This window comes from Mirounga leonina, unplaced genomic scaffold (genome assembly GCF_011800145.1).
Source record: "Mirounga leonina isolate KUSES-001 unplaced genomic scaffold, KU_Mleo_1.0 Mir_99, whole genome shotgun sequence".
NCBI classification, from domain to species: domain Eukaryota; kingdom Metazoa; phylum Chordata; class Mammalia; order Carnivora; family Phocidae; genus Mirounga; species Mirounga leonina.
Genome location: NW_023270971.1, coordinates 7046868 through 7069102, shown reverse-complemented (window position 1 = coordinate 7069102; position 22235 = coordinate 7046868).

Genomic DNA, 22235 nt, shown 5'->3' with positions numbered 1-22235 from the left:
GTCCTAATTCTCAACTTGTGAATGTGTTACCCTACATGGTAAAAGTGATTTTACATATATCATTAAGTTAAGGATCTTGAGATGGGGAGATGATCGTGGATTATCCAGGTGAGCCCAATGTAATATGTAAGTCCTTATAAGAGGGGGGCAAGAGGGTCATACTAGAAGAAGGAAATGTGAAGACAGAAGCAGAGGTCAGAGAGAAAGAGAGTGTTTTGAAGATGCCACTCTACTGGCCTTGAAGATGGAGGAATAAGCAATCCATAAGCCAAGGAATGGAGATAGCTCCTAGAAGCTGGAAAAGTCAAGGAAATGACTCATTCCCTAAGGCTTCCAGAAGGAATATGACCCAGAAACACCTTGATTTTAGAACTTCTGACCTCCAGAACTATAAGATAATAAATGCATGTTCTTTTAAGCCACCAAGTTTGTGGTAATTTGTTACCACAGCAATGGGAAATTAATACAATGGGCTTGTGTCTCCAGGTTTATATCTTCTTAGGTACTAATCCAAGTAGTCTATGGGGGTGGAGAAAGTTCCTTTCTCCCAAAGTCCCCAGGAGACTGCCAAAGATTCTCCTTGGCCACAATCAGGTCATGGGACTGGTGTACCAATCGCTGGTGCCAGAACAGGCAAATGAGAATGGCGGCTCAGCCTGAGGGATGTGTCTGTGGAGGTGGTTTGGGCGGGTGCACTGTGACCCGCGGGCCCCTGAGAATCACCTGCAATGGAGGGAGGAAGGCCTGCTGGATGGAACAGCACACCTACCCTCCAGTAAGGGATATTTGGAGTGATGGGAGGAGAAACCGAAGGCTGGAATAGGAGGTGTTGAGGGTAGGGAGCGGTGGGTGAGCCAGAGGAGAGGCAGATAGAATTGCCTAAAAGGTTCTGGGCCCTTCGGAGCCACATGAGAATTTTTGTTGCTGCATTGCAGGGTTGTCAGTATGGATATAGCTGGAGAAGGATTCTATGTGCATGCGTGTGTGTGTGCATGTGTGTGCATGTGTGTGCAGAGGAGGTAGCTGACTACAGTGGTTAAGCTCTGAAAAGTCTGAGTTCCTAGCCCAGCTCTGCACACTCACTGGTAGAGCAACCTTAGGTAAGGCTCTTCATCTCTCCTGAGACTCAGACTCCTCACCTGTAAAATGGGACAAGAGTAACCCCTCCCTCGTGGTACTCTTGTGAGGGGTAAATGAGATCAGACATGTAATGTGCTTAGCATAGCGTCCAGCTGCAGCAAATACCACATTCATGGTAGCTATTGTTATTATTATTTTAATTAAGGAGAAACACCTACAACGTCTGAGTGATTCTGAAGGGACAACTCGCTTCGTGCAGTCCTGGAGGGCAGAGCCAGGGCCCAAAGTGGGGAAGTCACAGCTCAACATGAGAAAGAACTTTCTCTGGATCCTCTGAAGGAGGGCCAGGCTGTCTGGGGAGGTACCCATCACTGATCAAGCTGTTATCATGAGGTGTTGACCCCTCACTCTACATATATCTCAATAAACAGTCATATTTATCTAAATTGTATGTGTGTGTGACCAAGAATCTACAAGGTGGGGCACCTGGGTCGCTCAGTCCCAGGTCGGGCTCCCCATTCAGCAGAGTCCACTTGGGAGTCTCTCTCCCTCTCCCTCTGCCTCTCCTGTCCGTGCTCTCTCTCTCTCTCAAATAAATACATAAATATTTTTAAAAAGAGAGAGAGAGAGAAAGAGAATCTACAAGCTGGAACACGGTGCAGTAGAGCGATGAAGCAGAGCTCCAAGAGGAAAGGATAGCTTCCTTTCTTCTAGTGGTGTCCAACCCACCTAGAGTAGCTCACCTCTATCACTGTTTAGACACCAAATAAACTGTTGAATAAACAAATGAATGAATTTGGTACTATGACCATATTTCTTAGCATGGGAAGATGTTCATGATATTTTGTTAAATGGAATAAACAGGCTATGGAATAGTATGTGAGAATGATTCCATTTGGGGGAATACTTGTGTTTGCGTATTTTCTTAATATCTGGTCTGGAAGAATGAACCGATTTTTCTTTTTTTTTTAAATTTAATTTTATTTTTTAAAAGATTTTATTTATTTATTTGAGAGAGAGAGAATGAGAGAGAGCACATGAGAGGGGGGAGGGTCAGAGGGAGGAGCAGACTCCCTGCCGAGCAGGGAGCCCGATGTGGGACTCGATCCAGGGACTCCAGGATCATGACCTGAGCCGAAGGCAGTCGCTTAACCAACTGAGCCACCCAGGCACCCGAATGAACCAATTTTCTAATAAGGGTTCTCTCTGGGTGAAAAGATAAGGACAATTTCTTTTTTATTCTTTTTTTGGTCACTTTGTACTTAAATTTTTTTCACAGCAAATATGAGGTATTTGAGTGAGAAAGCAAATACCTTTTAAAAATTATCCATAAAAAGTGTCAGAGAAGCAGTGCAGGTCCTGAGCATGCTGGGGTTGAATGTGAGTCCACCTCTAAAGGGGGCTTATAGGTAGCGTGGCCCAAATTTATCTGACCGAAGACTTTGGGGAAATGCTACCCTAAAAAGAAAAAGATAAAAGGATTCCAGATCCCTGATAATTGCACAGCATCATCACATCAATATGGAACCCCTTGTGTCAGACCTCCTTACAAACAAGGAAAACAAACCTGCTATGTGTCAGCCATGGTTACTTGGCTTTTTTGCTATGCAGTGGAGCTGAATTCTAGTTGACAGGAGTTTGCACAGGGCCAGGCACGCAGAAAGTGGTCGAAGACCCAATGGCTGATGTTCTCAGCTCTCCAGTGGGGACACTGGCATCTTATCCCCAAATAGAAGCTACTTTCCCAAGCCTTCCACGTGGGGTTCCTGGGGTGGCTACTGAGCACAGATGAACTCCTCCTCTCTCTCTGAGCTCCAGGTGAACTAGTTAGGGATGGAGTCCAGCTCTGGGGCTGCAAACGGAAAGCCTGGAAGAAATCCCAGGCCGGGCATGTCAGAACCAGATGCATATGGACTTGACGGAGCCTGGAGAGTTTCAGAAACCACAGTGCCCAACTTACCTGGGGCTGGCCCCCACTGAGGGCTGACAGTCCCTGGCTTCCTGAGCAAGAGGAAAACTTAAAAGGCAACCACTCCAACCTCCAACTGAGTGCCTAGCATCCCCTCCAAGAGGTCCTCCACTCTCCATCTGAGTGCAGCCCGACGCGGGGCTCAATCTCACCACCCTGAGATCATGACCTGAGCCAAAACCAAGAGTTGGATGCTCAACTGACTGAGCGACCCAGGTACCCCACCTTATAGATTCTTGGTCACACACACATACAATTTAGATAAATATGACTGTTTATTGAGATATATATAGAGTGAGGGGTCAACACCTCATGATAACAGCTTGACCAATCTTTCCATAAATTCCAAAATGTCACTGTAACCACCACTCACATACAGAACATTTCTAGTACCCAGAAAGTTCCTTCTTGCTCTTTCCCCAGTCACAGACCCATCTTAACTGAAACACATTTTGGAGTGTGTGGATTTTTCGCAGGAGTGGGTTTTTTCTCTAGAACTAGATAGAATTTGAGCTCCTCAGCACAGCCAATGTGCCATGCCTACCTTGTCCCTTGGGACAGACAGGGCAGGCCAGTGAGCATTAATGAGGACTGGAATGTGCTCCATGGGACCTTCCACCCACCTCTCCCAGCTGGGCATGCTGGAGGCAGAGGCTTAAGTGTCTGTGCTCCCAGGTCAGAGGAGGTGAGCTGAAGGGCTCATGGCAGCACCTCCCATTCGGTCTGGTCTGGGCATGCCCCAGTGGAGAGGGCAGTGGAAAGGGGCAGGAAGCAGGAGGTAGGGGGTGGGAGAGAAAGGATGAAAGGCCTTATTCATGTTGCCTGCGGTGGAAAGGAGGGGTGTCTGGGCACAGGGGTACTGAGTAAAAATAATAACCAGTGCTGAGGTGGGGATGGGGTTGAGTGGGGAACGAGTAAGGAAATTCAAATATGGACCATGGATTAAATAATGGTATTGTATCAAAGTTAAATTTCCTGATTTTGATCACTATTCTGTGGTTATGTCAGGGAATGTTCTTACTTAGGAAATACACACTGACACACTGAGAGATGCTGTGTTTGACTTACTCTTCAATGGTTCAGATAAAAATAGACGTGTGTGTGTGTGTGTGTGCAGAGGAGAAAATAGTGGAGAAAATGGGGCTATAAACGAATGATAAATCTGGGTAAAGGATTTATTAAAATGTTTTGCACTATTCTTTCAACTTTGGGGGGTAAGTTCGAAATGGTAACAAGGTACAAAGTGACAGAACGTAATGGTGTCTGAGACCTGCCTGGGTTTGGGATGTGTTCACTCTGACATTGGTGAACAGTATGATCTTGAGCAGCTTCCTGTCTCTCTTTGGTTCTAAGGCTCCACTGTGTAGGTGAGGAAACAGGATGGCAGATGGTCTTTGGGAGACAGAGTCGCTCTGGCTTTCTGGAAACCTGAGGCTCTGGGTTTGTGGAATCACAGGATCAACCAGGTGACCCATTGAGTGGCTGACAAAGTGTGGGGTCTCTCTGTCTTAACCTGCCCGTTTTTTTGTTTTGTTTTGTTTTTAAGATTTTATTTATTTACTAATTTGACAGAGAGAGAGCCAGCTAGAGAGGGAACACAAGCAGGGGGAGTGGGAGAGGGAGAAGCAGGCTTCCCGCAGAGCAGGGAGCCCGATGCAGGACATGATCCCAGCACCCTGGGATCATGACCTGAGCCTAAGGCAGACGCTTAACAACTGAGCCACCCAGGCACCCCTTAACCTGCCCGTTTTTGTCAAATATCCTAGGGTATGGGGTTTGCTTCCTACTGAGGAGAAAGAGAGGGGAGGTGGTGACTCTCCAACGGTTGCCTTTCTCCCAGATTTAAAGTAGTAATAGAAAAATTTTAAGTATGGAAAATAGGGAAATGACAAGCAAAAAGCAAAGGCATCTATAATCCCACTACCCTAAAGTTGACACCAGTTTGACAGGTACAGGCTGTTAGAATAGGAGGGAATCCCCACTTACTATATAGTGGGGGAAAACTGAGGCTCAAAGCAGGGATGGGGTGAGGTGGGGGGTTGGGGGGTTGACTTGTTCAACACTACAAAGATGCCCCCTGATGGCAGGGTCAGGATTCGAGACCATGTGGTTGTGAATTTCAGACCAGCCTAATATTGTTTTTTTTTTACTATATACAGTGTTACTTTTTCTAATTATGTAAAAAATTCCTAAGATTTGAAAATATAGAGAAGTCTGAGTAATCAAATCTGTTGGATTTGCTAGCTGGTTTTCCTACTCTAAGGATCTCCAGAGACCAGATGGAGCTCTCTGCTCTGCCTTTGGGCCCCACACCTGGCCCTTCCTTCCATCCAGCAGCTGGGGCAGGGCAGGGCAGGGCAAAACAGGGCAGGGTTTGACTCTGCTCCTCAGCAGGGTGTTAGCAGCTTGCCATCAGCAAAACACCAAGGCCCTGAGTCTTCCCTGCTGATTCTTTCTCATACCCCCATGGAAGGTTGAGTTGGGGCTAGCCCAAGGACTGGGTACCACTCATAGAACCTGACTTTGGGGGGCCAGCATGAGAAACCTCTGTGCATTGTCCTACCTGGAATTTCACAGTTAGTGCTTCATTCCTTTAACTTAAATTTTGGCCAAATTCCCCGGGTAGCTATGTCTACCTCTAGAGTTTATCAGGAGATTGGAGTCATTCTGTTTGTCGGGAGGGGAGGTGTCCTGCTGTTCTTTTTCTCATTCCCTAGAACCCCTTTTGTGCTTTTCTCGAGCTCACATCTGAGTTCTGCTCTGGACCCATCCCTGATGGAACTTATTGTGAACCTTAGGTAGGTCAAAGTGAGAATGCCTGAGGGTGGATACATTTAAATTGTCTTACAAAATAAAACAAAACTAGTGGCGACCATAATGCTTCTTGAGCTGTTATCCTCGGTCAGGCACCCTGCTGAGCGCTTGACTGCCATTACTTATATGAGTGCTCACAGTGACCCCATGAGGTATATTTCCTTCTCCCTGGTTTATTCCTGCAGGAAACCTGGCTAGAGAGGTTATATGTAGTTGGAAAGAGGAGGAGGGATGGGGTCAGGGATGCAAATCCAGGTCTGGCTCTTGGAGGAAGAGGTCACTGTTACTTTTGGGGATTGGCTATCTACCAGCTCCTACCAGCTCCTAGACCTTCTTGTTGCTCACCGTCTCTGGCCTGGGACAAAGGCCGTGGCTCCATCCCTCCTCCTGTCCCAAAGCCCTGCTCAGGCTGCAACACGGTGAGACTTGGAATGCCAAGCTTTGTCCTCACTCGTACAGCTGAGGAAACAGAGCAGGGGCAGGGCTGCTGGCTTGCACAACTCTGGGGGCACCCTTTCATTGTGTTCCAGGTGACAGTTACTTCTCAGAGTTGTGAAATGAAGGGCCTGTGAGAGGCAGGGACTAGCCCACGTCACGCAGCCACTCCAAGTCAGGACGGCCCCTGGAGCCCAGACAGCCCTATTGGTGTGCTTTGGGGGAACGGGGAGGGTAAGACTTGCCAGATGGGTGGATGCCCCGGGGGCACCTGGGCGACGTGGTGTCACTCCAGCCATTCCTTACGGGGAGGCCTTCCCTGCGGGAGGATCCCCAGCCCCCTGCGTCTTGCCCCACGGAGAGGCACGGGTGCCCGTGTGCAGCTGTGTGGCCTGGCCAGGAACCCTTCTCACCCCGGTTCTGGGCAGCTCTTCAGGAAGGCCTGGCCAACAGCAGCGAGCGGTGAGGCCCCCCACTCCCAGAGCCAGCCCTGGCCTGGAGCCTGTCCCTTCACATATGGCCGGGGGAGGGAGCTCAGGTCCAGCAGGTCGCTCCTCCCTGCCTGCAGGGTAGAGGAGTCCAGACACTTCGGCCCAACTTTCAGGATCTGCCCTAGCCTGGTTTTACTTTTCCAGCTGCATCTCGGACCACAGCCCTCTTTGTGCTCCATCAACCCCAGACCGCTAACAACTGCTGCCGAGCACCTGAGCTCTCCTGCCCCATGCCTCAGCTCAGGTTGTTCTCACCTCCTCAAACACTTCTCTCTAACCTGCTGTCCTTCCCTGGCTGAAATCTTACCCACCCTGGAAGACAGTCCAAACTTATCTTCTCTAAGAAGTATTATCTTAGGGCGCCTAGGTGGCTCAGTTGGTTAAGCGACTGCCTTTGGCTCAGGTCATTATCCCGGAGTCCCGGGATCGGGCTCCCTGCTCAGCGGGGAGTCTGCTTCTCCCTCTGACTGTACCCCCTCTTGTGCCCTCTCTCTCTCAAATAAATAAAATTTAAAAATTAAAAAAAAGAATTATTATCTTAGAATCCAAATCATTTTTCCTTTGGGTTTTGAAAATATTCAACTGTCCATACATCCATCCATCCACCCATCCATCCATTTATCCACCACCACGACTGTGTCCTAGGTTTAAGGATTAAGTAATGACTACTGCATGGTCACTGCCCTCTATCAGCTGTTCATGAAGGAGCCAGACCCCTAAGCAAGGAACGTAGTAAGTGCCGCCCTGGGAGAAGGGAGGTCAGCAAAAGCCTCACAAGCTAAGACAGTTTATTTCCCTTTAATTAGTAAGGGATATCTGCATGGATTCGGCTCCACACTACATTTGGAATGAAAAGAATAGACATTGGTGAGAAGCAAGCTGTCCAACACGCACTGACTGTCAGCAGCACCATTCTGCATCCTTAATAACTCCTCGTGTTAACCTCTTGCTTTCTTTACTTTGCACCATGTGTTCTTATGCACTCTCATTTGGGTCCCACAATAATCCGGCTCTTTACAGATGAAGACACTGAGGGTCAGAGGTGAAGTGACCCGCCCACACCACACAGCTAGTAAAAGGCAAAACTGAGACCAGAACCAGGTCCCTTGTTTTTGATTCCACTGGCCTTTGTCTGTATCTCAGCTGCCTTCCTTTGAGCTTCTTGCTTATACTCACTGCCTCCTTTCACCCCACAGTTGCTGAGGGACCCTCCTCCCCACAGGCTTGAACCTTATGATAGCTTATTTCCTCCTGCCCCAATCAAAATGGCTAATTCCTGTCCCCTTCCATCCTCGCCGGGGTGGGGGAGGAGGGCAGAAGGAGATTGTGACAATTCTCAACGTAAGTGGATCATTAAGAAATGTCATCTACCCTCATGTCCAGTCTCCTTAGAATTCCTTATTGAACCAGTTTAAGCAAGTGCCTCTGCCTTTCTAGCTTGGATTTGCCCACCTGGCCTAGCTGATCTACAAAACCTCTTCCCAGGTGATCACTGGTCAGCATTGCTATCCCTCATTTCCTCTCTTCCTCCCAATTTTTCAGGTGCTCAGCATGCACTGGGCGCTGTGCCTGGAACTGGGGAAACAGCTAACATGATGGACACTCCCTACCATTATAAACATGGACATCACAGCCTTTCACCTGTAATTTATTGAGGAGGAGTCTCTTCCACTGGGAACTTGGAATAGAGGCCCCAAGGTTCCTTCATCCTTTCTAGGGATTCTCTTTCTGGTTAGTCATGCTTCGGCTGTGTGACCTTTGGCAAGGGACTTAACCTATCTGGGCCCCTATTTCCTTATTTGCAAAGGGGAAAAATCATAACTTCCTCAAAAACGAGTTGGGAGTTTTAAGTGAACAAATATATAAAATAAATATAAATATTTAATATGTACATTAAAATAAAATGTATATGTTTATAGAATAAAGTGATTTAAAGCTTGACTCTGGAGTCACACAGAGGGAGGTTCAAATCCCAGCTCTGTGACTCTTTTTATGGGGCTAATAAGAGTAACGACCTCACAGGTTTGTTGAGGGGATTAGAGGAGGTAAAGCACGTAAAGAGGTTAGCCAGTGGCTCTTTCAGAGACACGTGTGTGTATCAACAAATTGGTTTAGAAATTCTCTCCTTTACACAAATGGTAGCTTTCTCTCTCTCTCTCTCTACGTACATAGTTCTGCATTTAGCTTCTTACTATTTAATATTGTAATACGGAGGTCATTCCATAGAGTATATAAAACACTTTCCCATTCAATTTCTATAAAAAGCTATACTATGTTCTGTCACGTGGACACCCCATAGCTGATTTAACCAGCCGGGTGCTGGTGGACATCTAGGCTGTTGGCAATCTTTCCCAGTTAGAGGCGGTGCCCCAGGGAACATGCTGTCCTTTTGAAATTCCTTTCAGCCTCTCTAAGCCATGATGTCCCACAGAAGGGCCATGGCAGGACACAGGCAGTACAGCCTGGAGGTGAGATGTGTGAGCCCCAGGGCAGCCAGAACGGGGTCTGACTCCTGGCCCTACCACCTGTTACTCTGTTGACTCGGACCCGGTGCTCAGTCTCTGTAAGGTGGTGGGCCTGGGAACTTGCATTTCTAACAAGTTTCCATGTGATACTGGCGTGGGCACTAAACTTGGATAACCATTGTGTTAAGCTACTAAAATGGGGACTCTGGTAATTCCCATCTCATAGGTTTATGTGGGGATTAAGGTATGTAGGCCCTTAGCATTGTGCTAGTACCAGACTAAGAACTTAATAGATCTTAGTGATTATTCCTAGGTCGGCCCCCTCACCACAGAGAGAAAAGCTAACCAGACACAGGGATGACGCATAGCGATCCTCAGCCTTGATCCCTTCTCCAGGGGCTTGGGGGTATCCTGGAGCTTCTCCCCCAAATCTGCTTTAAGACCTAAGTCTGGAATGGCTGGGGAACTCTGCCAAGGTGGCTGGTTTTCAGAAATTGTCGTTTTTATGGTAGCTGGGGGTGGAGAACTGGGGGACAGAAACCCAACCTGGAGCCCTAGCACCAACTGCCATGATGGATGCTTCTGTGGGCACCATCCCGTGCGAGCCTGCTCCCTGGTGAAAGGGTGCACACGAGAGGACAGAGAAGGCACTCGTCCCATCCCAGCTCCTACCCCAGCCATCAAAGGGCCCCTTCCATTCTCAGAGCCCTTGTAATTTGCTTTCATTAAGAGTGCTTTGTTCTGGAGAAGCAGGGGGAGCAGTGGTGGAGAACCCCAGGCGGCCACTGCAGGCCTGGTCATGCCTCCACCACTCTCTCGTTCTGGCCCTGGGGGGGGAAGCCTAGAGTGAAGGCCTTGCTTTGCTCCTTCCCACGCCACCCTCTCTGCAGAGACTCAGGGACTCAGGAGAGCTGGTGGCTAGTGGAAGTGTGTGAATCTTAGTCGGAAGAGGGGCACTTGGCAGGGCGCCAAAATCACGGGGGTGGGAGAAGTGTCTGGGCTGGGCTCTAACTTGCTGTGTGACCTTGGTTAAGTCCTTTTCCCTCTCTGAGCCTCAGTGTTCTCTCTTGTAAAATGAGATGTGCTCAGGCTCTGCGCCTGGTGCCTGAGTCAGTGTTGAGTCGCAGAATTAAGAAATCAGCAGCATTTTCCTTTGGCTCACCTGTGGGTAGCGCCAGAGACATTGAACTTCTGGCACCTGCACTGGGGCCTCCTCTGCTGCTTAGTGCCGCGAACTGCCGCCCTCTCATCCCAGCCTCCTTCCACCCGCTCAGGTGTGCATTCTATTCCCGAAGCCTGGCGAGACACACCACAGTGATGCTGTGCCCCTCGCTGGCTGGGGGACGTCAGGCGAGTCACTCGGGCCCTCAGGTTCCCCGTGTGTAAATGCAAATAACAGCATTATCTGCTGACTAGGGTATTGACAGCATTCAGTGAGACAAGACATGCAGAATGCTTAGCATGGTGCCAGGCACACAGCAAGCCCTCAATACCCGTAAGCCATTCTTGCAATTATTATCATTATTGCTTTAAAAGCTAAGCAGAGTCGGGGCTCTGGGTAGACAACACCTTAACTCTTGAGACCCTATCTTTGTGTGATTTTCTGTTTCAACATTTTACCATTCTTTCCTCCTCTCTCCGCTATCCCTAACATCTACTTATCTAGAAAAACTATCCAAGTTGTCTCTTTTTTGTCAATTAAAAAGACACAGTTTTATTCCTTCTTTCCTTCAACAAACACCCAAATATTTATGAGGCCCCTCTCACATCCCAGGCATGGCAACCATGGAAACAAAAGAGCCCGTCCCCTCAAATAAGTTAATCAGTAATTATAACCAAGAAGTGCTCCCTGGATGGCGTGGCAGAGGGAGGAGAGAGCCCGGGCATCTTAAACCAAGCCCTCTGCAGGCTTGCTTTGGCCCATACGTCTGCAGAGGGGGCACACCTCATATCAGGACAAAATCAGGTACTACAGGGATCTCTGTTCCAAGTGTGCGTGGGGGCCTTTAGAGGTGGCCAGATGTGGGTGGAGGAGAATTGCTCTCAGCTATGACAGCGGGTACGGTGGGATTTGCTGAGTGACTAAGTCACTTGGCCTCTCTGATTTGTTTAGCTTATTTAATTGGGGCAGGAAAGCCGACTTTCCTCGGTGCCAGGAAGGGCCGCAGAGTCCTCTCACATAAGAGAATGGTTCATGTGTGTCTTTTATTCATGACTGAGTCCTGTCATGTGCCTACTCTGTGCTATGTACCGGAGGATTGATGAATCCATGCGCTCAGTCTTGAGAGGCTAATAGGAACAGCCAGTGTTTACTGAGCTGGTACTATGTTTCAGGCCCTTTACCCATAGTAAGTCACTTTATTGTCATAAGACTCTTACAACGACAGCTATTACTATCCATATTTTGTAGGCAAGAAACTTGAGGCATGGAGAGGTTAGATGCCTCGCCCAAAGTTCCAGAAGTTTGGCTTCAACTACTACACCAGAGATTCTCATGGAGTGGTCTGGGGACCCCCGGGGTCCCAGAGACCCTTGGATGTGGTCCACAAGGTCAACATAAATTTCATTATTACTAAGAAACTGCTTGCCTTTTTTTACTCTCATTTTCTCATGAGTGCACCATGGAGTTTTCCAGAAGCTGCATGACTTGTGATATCACAGCAAGCAGACAGGAGAACCAGGTGTCTCTTGTAGATGTTCGAAAAAATGTACAACAATGCCGCTCTTCTCTCTATTTTTTAATTTTGAAAATATTTTCATAGGGATACTTATATGAATATGTGATGAGTTTATTGTTACTTTTTAAATACATTGCCACATAAATACTTAGAATGTTCTTCTCAGTTTTAATAAGGTAAGAATGTAAAGGGGTCCAGAGACCACAAAGCTTGTACTCACTAAACAGAAATACTCCACAATCAATGTAACATGGGTATAACGCTCCAAGCGAAGCCTCCTGGGGGTGTGGTCCTGGGGCTGCTTGCCAGTATCATTAACATTATTAAGAAATAGATCCTTGGATCACGCTACATGGAGTGGCCCATGGGAGAACCAGCCCTATCACAGATCAATGCCTGTGATTCAGAGCGTTCTACCCTTGTGACTTGCAATATGGGAGTTAAATTGTAAATCCTTCCTTGTATTTCTCTTTCTACAGCTTCCTGAGGGCTGTGGCTTTGTCTCTCTTGATCAGCAACCCTGCCAGTGTCTAAGATGATTCCCTTGCTCTTCGAGATGCACCCCTCCCAACCTGAGCCCTGCCAAAACCTGTTGTTTCCTACACAGCCTATATTCTACACAAGACGCTCACAAACATTTCTGCCAAATTTTGTGACCACCCAGTTAGTTGTTCTCACTTGCTATGGTGACAAATAGAAACCGAATAATGAAAATGATGGTAACAATAATACCAGATATTCAGTAAACATGGATGGCATGGAGACAGATGGCAGATCTAGAGAAAACATTCTGGAAATGTTCACAAGATCTGTATACGTGTCACTTGCAGGGGAATCTGGTCTTCTGGATGGTGATCTTAATTTAATCTTTCATATTACCTTTTATCTGGAACTCTGCAGGAAACTTCTTGGAGAAATTCCGAAGGACAAAAACATTTGAGAAGAATTTCATTCCAGAAATATTAAGTTAGGATCTGACATGAACATGATTCTAACTTTCAGTGTTTCTATAAAGATTTCTTGAAAAGACGAGAGCTATGTTTTTCAGCCGTGTTGGTTAAATTACTACAGTCTTACGGGATGTGTGAATACTCTGTAGATGCACCACAGAGCATTCTGTATCATGCGTGGTGATGTGGTTCACCTAGCTCTGCTCTGAACTTTGTAACCCAAGCAGAGGCTTGCCTGAGAGCTGCTCTTGTTTTGGAAGCTCACAATGGTGCAGTGTCAAAAGGAACGAGCTTCAGATCTGACCTGAAAGGTAGTGAGCCTGGCTGAATGGGTAGACATTCTAGAGCTTCAGGTCTTCGGCTGTGAAATGGAAAAAGAAATCGACCCTTCCTACCCTCACAGCTTTGTTCTAGGGATCAAATAAGGTAACTTTGAAAAACAGAAAGTGCTTGTCTCTCTCCGGAGGAATTCCCGCATGCTGATCTGCCTCCCTGGAACCCGCTCTGGCCGTGTATCAGTGTAACCCCAAGTGGTCCTACAGTGTGCCTTGCTCTGCTGCATCCCAGCTGGCTCAGGCCCGCAAGTCCGTTTCAGCGCCTTCATACTTGTTACACCCTCTGCGTGGAATGTTCTTCCCTTGGGTAACTGCACGGCTGAGCCCTGATTTCCTTCCCATCTCTGTTCAAATGTCACCTTAGCAGGAAGGCCTTCTCTGGACACACTCTATGTGTCCGACCCCTGGAGCTCTCCTATTCCCCTTACACCACACCAGTGTTCTTTGTTGCACGTATGCATTTTATAGTTATTTGTTTACCTGTCGATTATCTGACTACAGTGTCACTTCCACAAGAGCGGGCACTTTGCTTTGTTCTGCTGTAATCCTCATGCTTAGAACGGAGCATGCACACCTTCCTCCACCAGAATAAAAGCAATAGACAATAAAAAGACAAGAAAATTGCAGACTGCCGTATCAGACTATGAGACAGGGCGGGCTGGCTGGAAGAAGTTTCAGTGGGGCAGACCACAGAGAACAAAGAAGAGGAGACCCCATGTTTCCTCCTGCTCCCACTCCCACCCCTTGGCTTCGATGTATTACAGAAAAGCCTCAGTGTAATTATGGGCATTTAGATTGTTTACTCCTTGTTAACCACCCTCTTTGCTCACTAAATTGGTCCAAAGCCCGTGGCATGAGTAACTAAGCGTGCAGCAATTTGGCACGTGGTGCGCCCCCTTCAGCAATGGGGTGGTGTGGACACCGCTGCCTTCGCACCTACTGGGCTCTGGGTGCAGCCTTCTGCCCATGTGGAGCTCAGGCAGGTGGCTTCCACTGCCCACAGCACCTTTGATGTCCCAGCAGACACGCCGGGGGACTTGCTCACCCCTGGGATCTTCACTCTGGGCTTCTCGCGGGTGCCTGATTGGTCTCCCCGATTCCAGGCTTTCTCTGCACCCTACCCAAGGGCGCAGAATAATTCCCCTCCCCGCTTCAGGGGGAACGACATCCAAGCTGCATCTGCCTGGCCTGGCTTTTGCCTGCCTGGCTCCTTCACCTCATGTGTCTCTCCTCCTCACTCATCTCTTACCTGCTTCCCTATTCAGGTCCTGCCTTAGGCCATTGGCACTAGCTGTTCCTCTCAGATCCTCACAGCTGCCTCCTCTTATCCATGTAGTAGTTTATATGAATGACTGAATGGATCATATGACTGGGCAAGTCCTGGTCTCTCTCTGTATCTTCATTTCCCCATCTGATAAATAGGGAGATGGATTTAAGTTCTATGTTCCTTTTGAAAATATATGTCTGAGCATTAGGCAAGTCATTTAATGAGGCCAGAAAATTTCTTTTTTTTTGGATTTTTTTTTTAAGTGGGCTCCACACTCATTGTGGAGCCCAATGCGGGGCTTGATCTCAGGACCCTGAGATCAAGACCTGAGCTGAGGTCAAGAGTCGGACACTTAACCGACTGAGCCACCCAGGTACCCAGAGGCCACAAAATTTTTTGAAGACCCTACTGGGCACAGGGTTCTAGGGGCTATGTAAATAGTGGTGAAAAAATAAGATGGAAAGCCTGCCCTGAAGGGGCATACTTTCTAGTGGATGGAGACTAACAGACAATAAACATAGAAACAAGATGATTTCAGCTTTACTGGTAAGTACTGGAACAATAAAAATAAAGGAATGTGATGGAGAGTAAACCATGGCAGAGGCTTTGGTTAGAATAGTCAAGGGGGGCCTCTTTGAGGAGGTGACTTTTGAGTTGAGACCTGAGTGACAGTGAATTGACACAAACATTCCAAGGAGGAGAGCAGGTACAGGGGCGCAGAGAAAGAAACGAGGGTGTTATCTTCAAGGAGCAGAAGGAAGGCCTGTGCAGAAGGGGAGAGTGTCTGGTGGGCAGGACATAAGGGATGAAGGTCTTGTCCAGGGACCCTGGTACACAGTGTGCACTTCATGCTAGGGTGGAGGGTTTTAGGAGGAGAGTGACTTATATCTTAGAACAAATCATTCTGGCTACTTCTTGGAGAATAGGCTAAAGGGAGACAAGAGAAGAGGCAGGAAGAACAACCACCCATGGGAGAAAAGAGGGCATCTGGATCAAGGGCAGAGGGGCTGGTGGGATTCAGGGTGTATGTTTTGGAGGTAGAGCTGAGAGGCTCAGTGATGGATTGGATGTGCTTGTGAGAGAGGGGGAGGCATGTGGGATACAATTAATAAGCTATGAATAATAAACATGGCTCAGTGATCCCTGTGGGGTGCTAGTTTGCCAAAGAGCTCAGCATTGGGGTTTGGGCACATCTGAACTATAATGGGCGACCTTTGTGTTTCCTACTTGTCATTGTCCTTGAGGGCAGGAACCATGTGGGTTTTGTTGCTTTACCCTGATGCCTAGCACAATGCCAGACAGAGAGTGACGCTCATAATGGTCATGAATAGTCGCTAGAGCTTGTGTCTCTCCCAAGGACCTCCCAGGGACACTGGGCCAGAGAGAAGGCATCCTTGGGCTCACAAGCCACCTGCTGTCTCATAGTGCTATCAGTCCCACAATGAACCAATCAGAGTAGGTAAGGAAGCTGTGTTGCATTCCCACGGCCATGCTCAGGTCACCCAGAGCCCTCTCCTGCCCTGTGCCCCCTCACTGGCTGCAGGAGCCCAGGAGCCCAATTTTGATGCAGTCTGGCTGCTTTCCCAGCTCAAAAATATGGCCCCTGCTTACAATTCACCAATAGTCTGGACCCCCATCCCCTTCTTCCCTTGTGGGTCACACACACATTCACAGAGGCTTTTGGGAGACCTGAGAGTCTGCCCCATACTAAAGGTGAAATGTCAATTGTATGGGGGGTGGGGGGAATGTTAGGGGCAGGGGTGTGATCTGTATTAATACATACTTCTCTTGGCTGAGGAGATCCCCACTTTGCCTATGATTGAGGCTGATACAGGAAAAAGAGATCCCTTTTTCAGAAGGTCTTCCCCAGGATGCCTCCAGAGGGGAAGAGTGCTCCCCCAGAGCTTCTCAGGGATGGGACCTTTGAGCATTCTTGGCTCAGCCTGACTGATTATGCAGGCTTCACCCTGTTCCAGGGCTAATAAAAAAGCACAGCCCCAAGGCACTGGGGCTTTATATTAAATTTTTAATAGCCACGGTGGGTTTGATCCTACACTCCTGGGCGAATTAGTCACTGCAGGTTCAAGTGAGGAATTTATAGACAGGCCTCAACAATCTGCTTCTAATTTTGGGATGGAAACTTTGATTTAAGAATCCTAAAAGGCAATATGGTATAGTCAAGGAGGCCTAGGTTCCTGCCATTCAACAAATTTTAGTAATCTATGTGTTTGGCACTGTGCTGATCCAGGCTCCTCCCTCTGAATCTAAAGCTATATGGTTGTGAGCAAGTTATTCCTCATCTTTGGGTCTCAGCCTCCTGACTTGCAAATGATGGGAGTGGGGCTCTTCCCAGCTCTTTCCAACAGTGACATACTGTGTCTGGGTCTATGAAGGACAAATGGCATCTCCAGCTGCAGCTGCTCCCTGGGAGGCCTCCCTTAGGGAAAGGTGGCTTTGGGTGCAGAGCGGTTCCTAGAAGCCCAAGCATGCCCTGCCTTGAATCTCTGCTGGCCTTCCTGCTGCTGGGACAGGGTGGAAGGGGTTAAAGTTGGCTCAGCAAGGCAGGAATAGACTCACTCAATCCCCTCCCTCTTCGGGTCCTCTCCCCTTTTTGTTCTCAGGGATTTGCTCAGCTTGCTGAGGTTAGGTAAAACGCCTTGCTGGGCTGGGAGCCATGCCTCTCTGCCTCTCTGCTGGGAGAGAACTGAACTGTAGCAACTTGCCCAGGCTCTTCCCCCAGGCAAGAAATCTGAAGCTATCACGAGGGGTGGAGAAATCTTGGAACCTGAGACAATGATTCTGGCTGGAGCCAGAAGTGCCTTTGGAAATTATTGAGTCCAGCTAGCTCCTTTTGCAAGTGGGGAAACTGAGGCCCAGAGAGGGGGCTTTTCTTAGGCTCACCCAGTGACTGAAGGATAAACACAAATGCAGGTTCCAAGATTCCCAGACCAAATCCTTTCTCCTGGGTTGATACCTGGATTTTGGGGGACAGTCTTTTGGGCTAAAGCTGTCATGAATGGATAACGTTGGGAGGGGGCCCAGAAGGAAAGCAGAGGGGGGTATAACCCCAGGTGTCCTGAAGCAGGAAAAAGGGACTAACTCTTTGTTAATGCTTTTGGGGGCCACCTTCCTGATACTCATCCTGCCTCTGCCAGGCTGTCCAGGCACCCCAAATGTCTATCCCTTTGATCCTCAGATCACAGTAGGCCAGTTTGTTTTTACTAAGACCCCAGCTTGGGTGGAGCCTCCTTTATTTATTTAGGGCCCAGTTTTTTAAAACAGACTTGCTTCAAGCCCCAGCTTCTCTTCTTATTAGCTGTGTGATCTTGGGCAAGTTGTTTCACTTTTCTGAATCTGAGCTACCTGTCTGTCAAATGGTAGTGCTAATAGTACCTTCTTCATAGCACTGTGGAGAGATGAATGAGATACTGCAGGGCCAGGCACAAAGAAATGGCAGTGGTTACCAGCATTCCTCTGCCTTGGGTGCTCTAGCACCATCTTTCTTGTCTTCTCTTTCAGTAGAATGGACCTATCTCTGGGCCTGCCCTCCTCACAGGGTACTGTGAAGCCCTAATAAGACAATGGAGGTAAAGGAGCTTCATACTATGTGGAATCAGTGGTCTCTCTTGGTGGTTCCTCTGGCTAGTTTGTCCCATGGCCCCATGGCTCCTGAACAATCCCTGGGTTGACCAGTTGCCCAGCCACTCAGGATGTGGTGTAGAAGAAACACTGGGAGCACAGATACACCAGATTCATCCTAACCATCCATGAGCTAAACAGATCTGGGCATGTCATTTTGCCTTTTTAAGACAGCTTTGCCCACTGCAAGATGGGGCCAGAATCCCTGTTTTTCCCAATTCATAGGTCTATGTTGAAAACTGCAAAGCTCTCTGCCTGCTCTATGTCCATTCCCCCTTCCTCTGGTTCCACCCCTGATTTCTATGAGACATCCAGCCCACTCTGACCTTCAATTTTGACCAGAGGTTTGGGGCAGCTGACCCAACCTCTGCTCCAGTGTTAGGTCTAAGACCGGCCTTACCAATCAGAGCCCTGAACTCCCTATGGTCACTGTGATTGTTTCAGGGATGGGACTGTGATCCAATCACAGCCAACTAACATTTATCCTGGAACTTAGGCTTATAGAGACAGGGAGAAATGACTCACCCTTTTATCTACTGGACAAGAGCCTGGGAGAATGAGAATTTGGAGCTCCCAGGCACCATCAGGTGTCAGGAGAATCTACCTGATCATTAAGCAAATGCAAAGTAAAACAGACAAAAGGCAGAGAAGGGCAATCTTCTGCCAGTGTTGTTTGCACATTCAGTCCTAGACTTACTGAAAGCCAAACTATTCCTGGACTTCTCAGGAATAGAAGTCAATTTATTTATATATAATATATATAACAATATATAATAATAAAATATTATTTCCTTTCCTTCTTTCTGTCCTGTTTCTATTAATTGCTCTCTCTATCCAATTATTTTTGCTTAAGTCGGTCTGATTTGGCTTTCTGTCATTTGCAATCAAAATTTCCTAATTAAGACAATGAAAGAATTATGAAGAATTACTCACTGGAATAAATAATATTAGCTGTTGACCCAATTTCCATTTCCCCTTCTTCTTTACTAATAGAACCCTGGATGGGGGATGGGAGCAGGGAGAGAGTGTGGTTAAGTCCCAGGAGAGATGTGATATTTGGTCTAAGTTAATTGTAACAACCCTGTTTCTTGTTTTTCAAAATCCTTGCATTAACAGTGACCATGTGACTCAGTTCTAGACCATAAAACAAGGAGAAAACTGCTGGAAAGTAGGTGTCTGGGAAAGTAGATAGCTAGCATCACCCTGTCTCCTTCTTCCTGCCTTGAAAAAGGATGTGATGAATGGAATTGCAGCAGCTACATTGTGACTATGAGGCAGAGACCAAAAGAATTACATCATTAAGCCACTAAACTAATGCCAAGAGCTGTCTGCCTGTATGTTTCTTGTAAAAGAATAAAACAAACACCTATTTGTTTAAGCCACTGTTAGTTGGATTTTCTGTTATTTGCAGCTCAAAGCAGTCATTAGGAGTGAGTCACTTCATTCACACAGAACTCAAGTAGCTATCCAGCGATGTCACTGATCCAAAACTCAGACAAGAATGCTATTTAAGAATAAAACAACCCAGCCTGTTTTTGCTCCTTAGGGGAAAACAAAAGAGAAAAACAAATAACATTTATTGAGTAGTTATTATTGCCAGGTAGTGTGTTAAGTGCTTTAGTAGCATATAACCTTAGGTTCAATTGCAATAGCCTATGGGCAGATACTATTATTAGTTTCATTTTATAGATCAGAAAACTGAGCCACAGAAAGATTTTTTTTAGGGTCACTTGGCTAAGAAGTGCTGGAGACAAAAAGGCTTCTGAGTAGCCACAGTGGATTCTACTATGTATTTTATTCATAAAAGAGCCCCATTGCCCAGAGTTGATAGACTCATTTTCTGCACAGTGTAGGCATGTAGTGATCTAACAGATTTACTGTTGTAAAGAAGGGAGAGATAAGGGCCCCTGAAATAAGTGACAGCTGACACTCTGTCACTGACTGAGCAATAATAAAATACAAAAAAGGGAGGCCTGGCTTTTTCAGTATAGGCAAAAATACCCTAACAGACCTGCACAGCCCTGAGGACACTGCTGTATTAAAACTCAATTCAATCATTAATGTTTTATAATGGCCCTGAGTCATCAAAGAAAGATGAAATGGTGCTTCACCTCTTGTTTGAGAAGGCAGGGAAGCGTGTAATACATCTAGGGGAGGTTCCTACCTGAAACACTTAAAAGAAAATTTTAGCATTTTCATCAGCGATACCTCCCACTTCCCCCCTCCCCAACCCAACTCTCCAGAAAAATCAGTCACAGAATGCTTCCTTCCCTAGAGGCCCAGAGGCCAAGGTGTTAGGGGACTGCATTTTTCATCACCACTGTCCCAAGATGTGCCCTCCTCAAGCCTATAAATGTCAACCTGTGTGTTTCTAGCAAGGTGCTCTGAATTCTCATGCCTGGGGGTGACCCATGGGCACGCATGGCGGAGAGCCCAGCAGCAGTGTGAAGCCTTGGAGAGCAGCACCTGCTAGGAGCTCTGCCTGCTGCCTGAGCAGGGACCACGGGAGGCTGCACAAGGAGCAGGAGTGGGCTCTGAGAGGCAATTACATGGACCCAATGTCCAGCTGGGCAGGGGCCACTGAACAAAGTGCTTGAAGGTAAAAACCATACCATGCTGAGACTGGATGTGGCCTTTGATGTTTGCAATCCACCCTGCTCTGTGAATAGATAAGGAACCTGAGGTCCAGAGAGGGGAAGGGACTTCTTAAGTTCACACAGCAAGGTTATCGCAGAGCTCAGAGCCCTGATCCCTGACTTTAGACCAGGGCAGAGGGGAACACCAAACAAAAGTCTGAGGGTTGGAGAAGTCCCCTGAGACTTGTGTCCCAAGCTAGGAATGGGATCAGCCTGGCTGACGTTCCTCTCCCCTCCTGGGCCTCCTCTTTGGGACTTCGGGGCTTCCCAGGCAGCTGAACCAGGTGGGGGCCTCTCTGAGATATTAATTCAACAAACATGTATTTTGTATCTACTATGTTCTCATAATAGTGAGAAAAATCACAAGTGCTCCCTGTCCTCAAGGGGCTAACAGTCAAGTGTAGTGTTGAGGTGATAGGTTCTGGTATCGTTTGCCAGGCACCAAGATTGGGGGTCCCTTGCTTTCTGCACTTAGATGCAAACTAAATTACAGATGCAAAGACCTACATATAGACCTACAGGACAGCCACATAGGCATAGGCAGTGACCTAGACCTTCTCAGACACACACACTGTAAGCCCACAGACATGCACACACAGACATATGTATAGACATGTGCCCCCATCAGAGACACACACACAGACACAGGCACAGATGTACACACACAAAGGCACACACGTGTGCACACACACAGAGCCCTCTTGCAGTCCTCCCTGCCCCCCATGAGCAAATTGCAGTTTTGGCGACATTGGAGATGCCCTCTACATACTTTCCTGGTAAAACACTTCCTCAACAACACCTGACCCCAAACCGGGTGTGTCTGGGTCCCTCCCCCACATCCCTTGCTGCTACAGGTGTGCGCTGAGTAGAGGCTGGAACCCAGGATCTGAACCACTCCTGCCTGATTCACTCCTCTCTGGGCCGCAGAGCTTTCCTCTTCCTGCTCGGAGCTGCTTCCCAGGCTCAGCACCTCGAGTTCTGCCCCTGACTCATCCTGCCTTCGCGCCGTATGAGGCCTGTGGTTTGCACAAGCTGGGGCATGACCCAAGGCGGGGATGGGGTGATTCTGGTGTGGGGTGGGGGTCACTGTTAGGTAAGGGCCCTGGAGGAAGTATGGGTCTGGGCTGTGTGTCTCGTAGGGGCACAAGGAATGTGTACCCAACAGTCTTGCTGGAAAGTTGCCTCATGGGGGCAAAAGGGGAACCTAGCAGTAACCCCAGGATTGTCTGCAGTTCGGATTCCCCTCACCCTGGAGCTACTGGGCCCACCTGCCCCTCCTGCAGCTGCATTCTCCCCATGGAATCGAGAGTCTGTGGAGCCAATGGGATGGTTCACCCCAAGCCTATGACCCCCACTTCTTGATCACATTCTGGGCACCCAGGATCTGGATTTCTTGTTCAAAGACCCCCAGTTAGTTTCCTAGGCCGTTCCAGCAAGCCTCTGCCAGGCATCTTCCTCTAAGGGCAGGCTGTATAC